The sequence below is a fragment of the Phaethon aethereus genome, assembly GCF_964289735.1.
Source record: "Phaethon aethereus genome assembly, chromosome: 9".
In the NCBI taxonomy this organism is placed as follows: domain Eukaryota; kingdom Metazoa; phylum Chordata; class Aves; order Phaethontiformes; family Phaethontidae; genus Phaethon; species Phaethon aethereus.
The window spans coordinates 2,181,077-2,192,156 of record NC_138585.1 but is presented as its reverse complement, the minus strand read 5'-3'; positions in this window follow the sequence as shown (position 1 = coordinate 2,192,156).

The following is an 11,080-nucleotide window of genomic DNA, read 5'->3' as shown; positions in this document are numbered from 1 at the left end:
GCCAGGTACGGGTATGTAACAAGATCTGTCTTTCCCTGTGGGTTGTAGGGTGGTGGTTTAATCAATGGGATGGGGTGTAGTTTATCCTAATTAGCTTGCTGTGGAAAGTTAACTTTGCTTGAAATGTTTTTGTATGTCTATAATCTCTCTTTTGTATCTCTTGGCCTTTAAAAGTCAGCCACTGGGCAGAATGGCTGCAGCTCCATCCCCTGGTCTGGAACAGGTTTAGATAATTTTAGAACTTGATTTATGTGTATAGAAAGGTCTGTACGAATATGAAGTCTTCACTCTTCGCAACTGCTGCCTTTATTATTATTGCTGTTGTGGTGGATCACTATAGCTCTTCTGTCATTTGTTAAGTAAAGTAAAAAAAAAAAAAATCCAAAACCAGGGATAATACTCTGCAATTTGCTTGTAAAACAGTGCATTTTGGGAATTTATAAAAATGCTGTAAACTATGCCTTAGAGGGCTAACTGATTGGTTGTATTTTTGTTAACCAGAATAAAACCAAAGATCATTCTGAGTTGTACTTGCTGTTTATAATTTACAGGTCTATTCTACTTGTCCTGTAATAATACAACTGCTATAGTTGTGGTAAAACAGGACCCTTCTGAGCACGAATAAACACAGAAGAATAGAGTTCTCGGGAAGAGAAAGCTCAGGGACTCCACAGAGTCATGGAATGGCACCAGTAAATGTTTGAGGTTTGTTGTTGTAAGCTTTATGTTTGTCTTCTTTTTTCCCCTTAAAGATAAATAGAATTTGGTAGTGATAAGAGGAAGTGCATTTATGTGTACACAGCAGTGGAAATGAGTCTTCAGAGCTTTCCGTGAAGTGTTTATTTAATCTGCTCCACACTGCGTTGTACAAGGACCAAGCGCAAGGGCCTGAGCTTTAATGGTAACTCCCAAACCCATGGAGGAAGATGAGTGCACGGGCCCCAGACTAAACTACTGGCTGTTTTGTTCTCTCACAGCGTAGCTGTTCTCACAGCAGTCTGATCCAAAGCAACGCAGCTCTCTTATATCAGAGCTGATCTTGAGCACAGGCAGCCATGGATGGGGGTCGAGGTCGCAGAGCCTGTTGGTGCACTTAACCTTGACAAATTGTTACCAAGATGGTCAAGTTTCTTTCTGTGAGGTTTTGAGATATTCAGCAAAAGCTTGTACAGGTCTCCAGTGCTTCTGTTTCTAAGGCTGTTGTGTGAGGAGCTGGGCTACTCCCTGCAGGCTGCCCAGCAATTTATACTTTGATGGAAAAACAGCTGTTGACTATGAAACCACAAGACCTGGCGGCAGCTTTCTCTAGCCCCAGGCCTGCCAAAAGAAAAGATATCTTGCTGTACAAAGGGAAATATAGCTAAAATTGCATATCTAAAATTGCTCATCTTCATTCTCTGCTAGGGGACAGCTCCACTCTTATTTGTCTGCAGCAGCCAACGCCATTGCAGAAAAAAAAATATAATTATGGTAGAGGCTTAACGTTGTGTAAGAAAGTTTGAGTAGTAATGAAAGGCTTTCTTTCAACAGGACAAGGCAGGCAGTGAGGTAGGTTGTGGATATTCCTCTGGGTGTTGTCAAGTTTTGCCATCCCTTTGATTACTGGTGTTTTGACTACATAGTAGAGGGTAATGTTCAGAAAATATACCTGGTGCCCATTCCAGCTCTGCAGAAAGAAATGGCTTCTCAAAATGGGAATATCAAATCCTTACAGACTCCATTATTAGAAATGAAAAGGAAGGATACTGATCCAAAGACAGATTTCAATGAATGTGAATACTGTGCTTTATCTTCCAACCCCCCCAGCATGTGCTGTGGTAAAAGAAAAAGAATCCTGCTTCTTCCCAAGCTTAGAGCAACATGAGTCTGTCAAGTGTCTTGCGTATCTTCAGCCTTGTTCAAGAAGTGCTGAATGATACAAGCAAGTAAGCACTTGTAACAGTAAGCCTTTATAGGAGGCTCAGGTTAATCTTCTAGTATATCGCTGCTGCAAGGTACTTCAGAAGATGCAGCTTTATTTGCTATAAACCTATTCACACAGAACAAAAATTCCTGGAAAATGATTATTTGACCAGTTGCACAACACGTGTCCTTTTCTGACCCCAGGGGTGTTTGAAAGCCCCCAGAGGGTCTGTAGTGATGTTGCAGCTGTAGGAGTAGAGTATTTCCACAGAAACCACCTCTGAGGAATATGGAAGGTCTAATTATCTGTATTTGTGGTAAACCCCATGGTCACAGTGTTGACAGGGGTAGGAGCTCTGAAAACTTACTTGTTTTTGACAGCAGCTGGTCTAAACATCAGGCTTGAATTATACCCCGCTGTTGAAATGGTGGCTCAGAAGGCCAGCTAAATTCACCAACAACTGTTTTCTGCTTTCCCTTTTACAGCTATGACTTCTTCAAAATTTTTTTGGCTTTAAAAAAAATATTTTGCATAAAAAGAGCTGTTGACCTTTATAATCTTTTGCTAGAGTTAATTTCTTCATAGTAGCTACTATAGGGCTATGTTTTGGATTTGTTCTGAAAACAGTGTTGATAACACGGGGATCTTTTCAATACTGCTGAGCAGGGCTCACACAGAGTCAAGGCCTTTTCTGCTCCTTACCCCACCCCACCGGGGGAGGGGACACAGGAGGGACGAGAAGTTGGGAGGGGGCACAGCCAGGAGAGCTGACCCCGACTGCCCAAAGCCATATTCCAGACCATTCGGCACCATGGTCAGCATATAAAGCTTCCCTAGTAACCATCACACAGGATGGAGCCCGGCTTTCCTGGAGATGGCAGAACCCCTGCCTGCCAAAGGGGAGTAGTGAATGAATTCCTGGTTTTGCTTTGCTTGCGGGCACGGCTTTTGCTTTCCCTATTAATCTGTCTTTATCTCAACCCACGAGTTTCCTCATTTTACCCTTCTGAGTCTCTCCCTCATCCCACCAGGGGGGAGTGAGTGAGCGGCTGTGGGGGGTTTAGCTGCTGGCTGGGGTTAAACCACGATGCGGGTACACTGTTCTCTGACCCTGGCTAATACCTTCATCTCTGCTAAAAAACAATACTAGTAAACATCTGATCATAAAATAATTTTCAACAGCTCGTTTGGTTATGCACCCTTAGGTGACCTCCTCTGCTAATTGCAAGGTCCTTTTCTAAACTGTCTCCAAAATCAGCCTTCCAGAGCCTCAGTAAGCTGGAGTTCATCGCCTCAGGGCTGGTACGTATAGCTCTTTGAAAGGCACAGCTGGAGTAAGCGTGGTAACTACATCTACACCACAAGGCATATTGTAGGCTGTAAAATACCATCCTATTCTAGAGTTTAAATTTCCCTGAAGAGCCTCAGCTTGTTTTAGCAATGGAGGTTGTTTTAGCTTGATGTGATAAAGACACATTTAAAAACTTTCCCTTCTTGCTGGGTATCCTTTGAGGCATTTTTTTTCCTTCAGCAAAAAAAAAAGTTTTAAATGTCTTGGAATCTTTGCCTCCTGTTCTGTCTTCTAGACCAAACCTGGGAATAATTAAATGCATAATTAAATTTCTCACTGTTAATATGTACTTGAAAACAGGGCTGTAGCTGGAGAACAGTTGTATATCCAGCACTGCACTTCCTCTTAGACAGAAACAGCTCATTTTCTTTTATGTTGTGTGTGCAGGTGTGGAGAGCACAGTGACACAGCACCCAGAGCAGGACAACTGTTGGTCTTATTGGGGCTTTTCTCTGCTCCTTGGTTTCTTGAAACCAAGAGTTAGCGCTCTAAAACTCCACACTGCATCAGGTCTCTAATTAATATATATATATATAAAAAAAAACAAACATATTTTTTTTTTAACATCCAGACCTGAAAAGACAAAACCATTGACAGTTTTGCACACGTAAAGCTGGTCTAACAGATTAGCAATGTACAAACCCACAGTATTTTCCATCGAGTGTGTCCCCCGTTCAGCATTTCTTTCCCTCTGTACTACTCTGCGCATTTCAGATTTAAATTGTCTTAAACGAAAATCACCATTTCAAATGGAGGATCTTGAGTTCTCCCTGCCAGAACAAAGTGTCGGTCAGTAATTTTTAATAGTCCAAGCCTATTTCATGATTTTTAAGCTCTGATATTTGTGTGGTTTCAAAGCAACACCTCCTGGCAAGCTGTGGTATTGCTTGTGCAAGCAGAGCAGCCTTCCTCTTCGGCTGATACACGACAAAATAGTGTATTGGGTTTGCGTGGTGCAGTTTTGGTTTTGCCTTCTAGGAGCTTCCCCTGTGTTTGATAGAGGCAATGCCAGCCGGCTCCAAGATGGACCCATCGCTGGCCAAGGCTGAACCCATCAGCGATGGTGGTAGCACCTCTGGGATAATGTATTTAAGAAGGGGGAAAAAAAAATGGCACAGCAGTTGTAGCTAGAGAGAGGAATGAAAATACGTGAAACAGCTCTGCAGACACCCACGTCTGTGAAGGAAGGGAGGAGGTGCTCCAGGTGCCGGAGCAGAGGTTCCCCAGCAGCCCCTGGGGAAGCCCCTGGGGAGGCCAGCTGTGCCCCTGCAGCCATGGAGCTCCACGGGGGAGCAGATCTCCATCCACACCCAGGGAGGGCCCCACGCTGGAGCAGGGGGATGCCTGAAGGAGGCCGTGACCCTGTGGGCAGCCCACGCTGGAGCCGGCTCCTGGCAAGGCCTGTGGCCCCGTGGGGAGAGGAGCCCTGGCTGGAGCAGGTTTGCTGGCAGGACTTGTGACCGTGCGGGGCCCAGGCTGGAGCAGCCTGTTCCTGAAGGACGGCACCCATGGGGGGACCCAGGCTGGAGCAGCCTGTTCCTGAAGGACAGCACCCATGGGGGGACCCAGGCTGGAGCAGCCTGTTCCTGAAGGACAGCACCCGTGGGGGGACCCAGGCTGGAGCAGCCTGTTCCTGAAGGACAGCACCCGTGGGGGGACCCAGGCTGGAGCAGCTCATGAAGAACGGCAGCCCAAGGGAAGGACTCACGTTGGAGAAGTTCATGAAGGACTGTCTCCCATGGGAGGGACCCCATGCTGGAGCAGGGGCAGAGTGTGAGGGAAGAGGATGGAGTGGCAGAAACAATGTGTGATGAACTGACCACAACCTCCATTCTCCGTACCCCTGCACCAATCAGGGAGAGATGGGAGAGAAAATTGGGAGTGAAGTTGAGCCTAGGAAGGGGTGGGGGAAGGTGTTTTAAGATTTGTTTTTATTTCTCATTACCCTACTCTGATTTGATTGGTAATAAATTGAATTAATTCCCCCAAGTCAAGTCTGTTTTGCCCGTGACAGTAATTGCTGAGTGATCTCCCCATCCTTATCTCAACCCTCAAGTTTTTTGTTGTATTTTCTCTCCCTTGCCTAGCTGAGGAGGGGAGCGACAGACCGGCTTTGGTGGGCACCTGGCCTCCAGCCAGGGTCAGCCTGTCACAAAGAGCAAGAGAGTGGAGTGATCTGCAGCGGTATTTTAAAATCCCTCATTGCTTAGCGTGCAAATCGCAGTGCGATTGACGCAGCTGTTATGACTTCCACTGGGGGAGAAATAAAAGTGGGGAGCCTGTTTCAGAAATGAGAGCAAAGATAAGCACATAGTGCTGTCATAGGAGTATCACTGCCTTTTTTTGTGTGTTTATACTACATGTGCTGGTTTACAGTGGACAATACCACCAAAAGCAGTGCAGGACTTTATCCAAAAACCTGCGAAGCCAGCAAAAAAGGATGCTTGCTATCACCCCATAAGCGGTAATACGGACATCTGTGTTCATCTTAATTTACTCCCTTCTCTACCCCAGCATACAACTGACTGGCAGAAAATAGAAGTCTAAATGGAAATTTAGAATGCTTTCAAGAAAACTTCATTAATGTTCAAAGTATCACATTCCTTTAGTGCTGAAGCAACGTGGCTGTCCTTATGAGCAGACAAAAATACCACAAAAGACATGGAAGCATCACAGAAAACCACTAAAGAACAAGATTACAGCCCCCTTGTTTGCAGCACTTCCACGTGGTATAAGGTACTATTGTGCTGTATTAACATCACCATGAAACGATCCAACACACTGGAAGAACTTGGGGAATCAGGCATGAAGAACACCAGGCAATTTACGCAAAAGGCTGAGATATGGTATAAATGCTCATATACTTATGATGAATAAAGGCAACACAAGTCATTATAGAACACCTTTTCTTGAAGGAGACAGTAAAATTGTCAATAGTGATAATAAAAAGGTATGTGTACTCAATGTTTCTGCTCTCCTTTCCAGATTGTTGGTTGCTCATGAAACTCATTTCTATCCAGTAGCAATCTAAAACATTAAAAGCATCTGTCAAAGTTTGGCATCTTAGTATCGTTTGGCCATGTAGGCTGCATCCTAATGTTTTGAGAGAACTGGCTGCAAAATTATCTGACTATTGGGGCCAGTATCACTAAGTCTTCAAATCCAGGGGAAACCTCAGATTACAAGAAAACCATTTCGTGGTTTGCCTGCCCTAACTGCACTCACCCACAAATCTGGGCTGCTCCTAAGCGCTTCTATCCACGACAGCCCACGCAAGTAATCGAACTGGCTGCTCTGGAGGTGGAGGACAGGCCTGGCTGGGGCCTGTCCCTTGTCTGAGCGTCCCGATTCTCGGCAGCCTGTCCGGGGCAGCTGGGGTTCCCACACCCTCTCGGCTCGGCCCAGGTCTCCTCGGCCCCGCGGGGCCTCGGGCGGGGAAGCCCCTCCGCAGTGCTCCGCGGGTGGCACTGCCCACCGCGAGCGGCCGCCACGCGCTTCCCGCCCAACCACCGCCCCCGCGGCGCTACGCCTGCGCGCCTCGCTGCCCACGGCGGAGGCGGAGCGCCTCACCGGAAGTGACGCGAGAGGCGGAGCCGGCGCTGAGCGGGGCGGTGCTGCCGGCGCGCGGACGCGGGTGCCCAGGTAACGCGGCGGGGGCGGTGGGGCCGCGGCCTCCTCTCTCCCGGCGGCCGAGGTGGCGGGCGGGTCGGCGCGGGCAGGCCCCAGTGGCGAGCGGTCCCTCAGCTCTCCCGACCCCTCAGCTCGCCGGGGTGCGAGCTGCCTCCCGCCGCCTCGCTGAGCGCCTCCCGGTGCTCCCTGGTGCCGCTTTGTACGGGCCGAGCCAGGGTTCGTCTGCTCTTGTTTTGAGGCTCAGAGCTTCCACGCTTGCCTATCTTTTTTTAAAGGAGTTTTGCGTATTTAAAAAAAGAAATCAGAGTTGCATCCGTGGCAGTAGCAGTTTCTCAGCCCTATAACGAAGCCAGGTGTCGGTAATGCCTATTTTGAGGCAGATGAACAATCGCAGGGTATTATCTCCTCTTCCCGGGCAGGAGGAGGTGTTTAAGTAATTCTCCAGACGGAATCTGAAGCAGATCATTACTGAGTTCAGACTGTGGTGTCTGTCCTAATCCTGTCTGCGCAAAATGTCCCAGAGGCGGTCGACAGATCAAAAAAAATCAGCACAGACTTCTATGGTTTTGTGCCCTATTCAGTAAAATAAAGGGAAGTGTGATAATGTCGATGCTTCTCTCATCTGACAGAAGTTTGGAAGAATGAAAGGGATGGCTTTAGCGGACACTTCGCTTGGACTCTCTTTGGCTTAGCCCAACAGAGTGGAACAAGGTGATAACTGGTAAGAAGTGCAGCACTTAAAACTGTGAAGGAAGACAGCATCTTGGCTTCTTATAGGGAGAGGCAGTTCCTGGGGCAGAATCTAGTACCTCTAGGTTATTTTTGTTAAATGGATGGAGATGGATATAAGTAATGCTTGCAAGCATAGTACAATGAAAATAAAATCTTTAGAGAAAATGGATGGGAACCTGTCAGCCTCCTTTTTCATTTGAGCTTTGTGGGAATTTTGCTGCTGGAAACTACTAAGGCCTTGTGACTTCATTTGCAGTTGTTCTCCTCTAGTTATCATCTATGTGTACTAGTTCAGAGGTAGACTGATCTTAACATACTGGTCTCATTCTCAAAGCAGAGTGAAAAAAAAAAAAAAAATCTGTATTCACTCTGAGATGGATTTGCATCCTGATCTGATTGCCCCAAGCAAACATTTGGGATGTGAAAGGTTATATTTTGTGGTAACTATATATATCAGCAAGTGTGGAATTTCAAGAGAGCAGGTTGAAGGTGATGTTAATGCTGAAGAGGGTGGCCCTGTGCACCTCTCGTCCAGCGCTCTGTCCATTTTCATTGCCTCTCATGTGCAGGTGTAAGTGGTTGTGTGGTGGGCTAGATTTGTCCACCAAACCGAGCAGCAGCGTACAGAAAGCGAAGCGATGGAGCTGTGTGTCTGCACTAATGCTAGGGTGCGGAACGGGGAGAGGCAGGGCTGCCGATTTAGGCCATGTCAGGGATCAGAATCAGTTAAGCTGCTTGTGAAAGCGTTCCCTGAGGCTGCACTTCCCTGGAGAGGTGAGCTAGCCTTAGCGTTTGTGGTTTGATTTTTTTTTTTTTTGTGTGTGTGTGTTTTTTTTGGTGGTGGTTGTTTTGTTTTTGTTTTGGTATTTTTGTAGGTGAAAGCTGTGCAATATTGTCTGTCTCCTTATTTCATGATGTGGCTAATATTCTCAGCCTCCCCACACCCCCACCTTTTGCAGTAGAAATATTTTTATTTTGTTTCCTGGAAAAGTTAACTTTTGGCTGAGGGCCCAACTGGTGCCTGTGAAGGGTTAGAAAAGTAGAACTAGAAAATTTTTAGAAATTTACCTGTGGTGATTATCACTGATAACTCTGCTGGAATCGTTGCTAAAACAGATGTTCAGTTTTAGAGAACAAATGCAGTTTTTGCTAAATGTAAAGATGGGAGTACTAGGAGTAAATAAAGACATCTTATTTAGACACAAAAAACAGATGGATAAAAAATTGAAACAGATGTAGCAAACAAAAAATTGCTCTCGGTTGCTCAGTTTTGGTCTGAACTGTATTTTAACAGCTGTTTCTGACATCAGAAAGATCTCTGTCCAAAAAGATGATAAAAGATGAGACTATTAGCAAAACTGTATTTACATCAGAGGCATGCGAATAATTTTTTGGGGATCTAAACAATTTGATTAGCTTCACTAAGAACAATCGTCCTGAGAAAAAACCCACAGTCTTTTGTTTATTGTATGTTTTTAAAGTCTATGTTAGTACAGTAGCTCATAGAGTTTATTCAGATACTTAGTGAAGAATAAATACTTCCCCTTGTAATGTCCAAGGGTTTTATGTAAGCCTTTGTGACATAGTTTATTGGCTTAACTGCAGTGTTAAAATGCTACTTCTTGAAGAAGTGCTGAATTTCCAGAACTTGATGTGGTTTAGTCTTAAACGATTTTTGCATTGTGGCACCTGCCACCTGTCTTGATCCTGTTCTGCAGTGTACACATCATATTGTTTAGAACTCCTTTCATGGAAACATTTTCTTTTAGGTCCCTTATTAAAATTATTAAAGCTGAATCTAACTGCTATCCTTGTAGAATTTATCTTTACAACTTCTCATAAAGAAGATAAATTGCCCTTTATTATTCTTTGTTAGAAAAGATGGTGTAAGATTTAATAAGTTACTATATCAAATACTCTGGGCGGGTCTCAACAGTACAGTGCGTAAGTTAAATATTGACTTAGTGTGTAGGACTTTGGTCTTGTGTAGCCCTTGCCGAAGCTGCAGCTAGGAGAAAGGTATTGTGGCAAAGATAATGACAACTTAAAATTACCCCCTACTGAGCCAAAGCCAGTCTAGCTGTGCACAGAAGCAGCTAATGATCGCAGTGGAGGCTCAGCTTAGTGATGCTTGTAACTGATTAAACGTAGAGTTAATGCCTCTGCCTCTTGTCTCTGTGGAAGATAAAAATTAATTAAAATACCATTTAAAGAAAAGTGTGAAATAAGGATGTAAAAAAGGTTAGTGTTTTTTTGCAGTGTAGTCTTTAACTACATAAGCATAAACCTTCCTGTAGTATACTCATGCCCAGTGTTTGTAGTTGCTGCAGCGCGATGTGAATAGGTAATGAAGTTTGTACCTGGGCATGGTGACAGTTCTTCTCTGTCTCTGTAGATTGCAAAATGACTAGAATTTGGAGTCTCATCGTTGGTTCCAAGTCTAGTGGTCTTTTCTAATCTTGCTCTTAAACATACCGTTAGCTGGAAGAAATTCTGCAGGCCTGCTGCCAGGAGGTCTCATCTCTGGGACCATTCCTCCCAGTCTAGAAGGCTCTTTGTGTTTTATATACATGTGATCTCTTGAAAAAATAAACATTTCTCATTCTTGCAAAAATTCACTTTCAAATATGAACTAAGCATAACTGGTTCAGTGTTTTTTGCCTGCTCCATGCCTCTTCCCTTGCTGTTATGGACTGTCTTACAAAGGTCTAAAATCTGCTAAACTTCAGTGAAGATAGGAGAATTCCCCTGGAACTGATGAGGTAACTTTTGTTCCTCAGTGATGTGGCATGTATCATTCTCGAATGCTTTGCTCATTAGATTCTTGAATGCATCCCATTTGTGGGGAGCTCAGCATGCGACACAGAAGCGTATATTAAAGAAAACTAATTTTTCTTGAGTTAAGAGGCTTTGTAGGTGGAAGGCATCTTAGACTTTATTATTTGCCAGAGGGGAATAGGATTTTCAAGCTAATCAGGAAGTTGTTAGCAAAAAAAGAGAGCCAGTCATCTAAGGTGGTTTAGATGAAGGAATTTCTGCGTCCTTTAATAGTAAGATATTTTGATATGTGGGTGTGGGAATAAATTATTTTATGTCTTTGGTAAGTCTGCTTTGCTCTCAGAATCTAGTTCTGGGAAGGTTTTTCTCCCATCTTAGGGGAAGAAGGTTGGGTATGTCATGTGTCAACTTTCTTTGCTATAAACTGGGGTTTCGATGGAAGAAACATTTTAGATGTGGGATTGGTTTGATAAATCCTGCCTTTTTACTTATTCATTTTGAAACTGTTTCCCTAACTGGCGTGGGCATGAATTGCTCCTTGCTCACTCTGGATATTCTGGAATGTGCATTTATAGACCTGTCTGTGAAGAGCCCGTGGAGTAAAAGGTGGTTCGGGTTTTTAGCGTTCCTGTCAATTTTTTCCACTTTGTGAATTTAATGTGATGTGATTCATTCTCAGGTGTGTT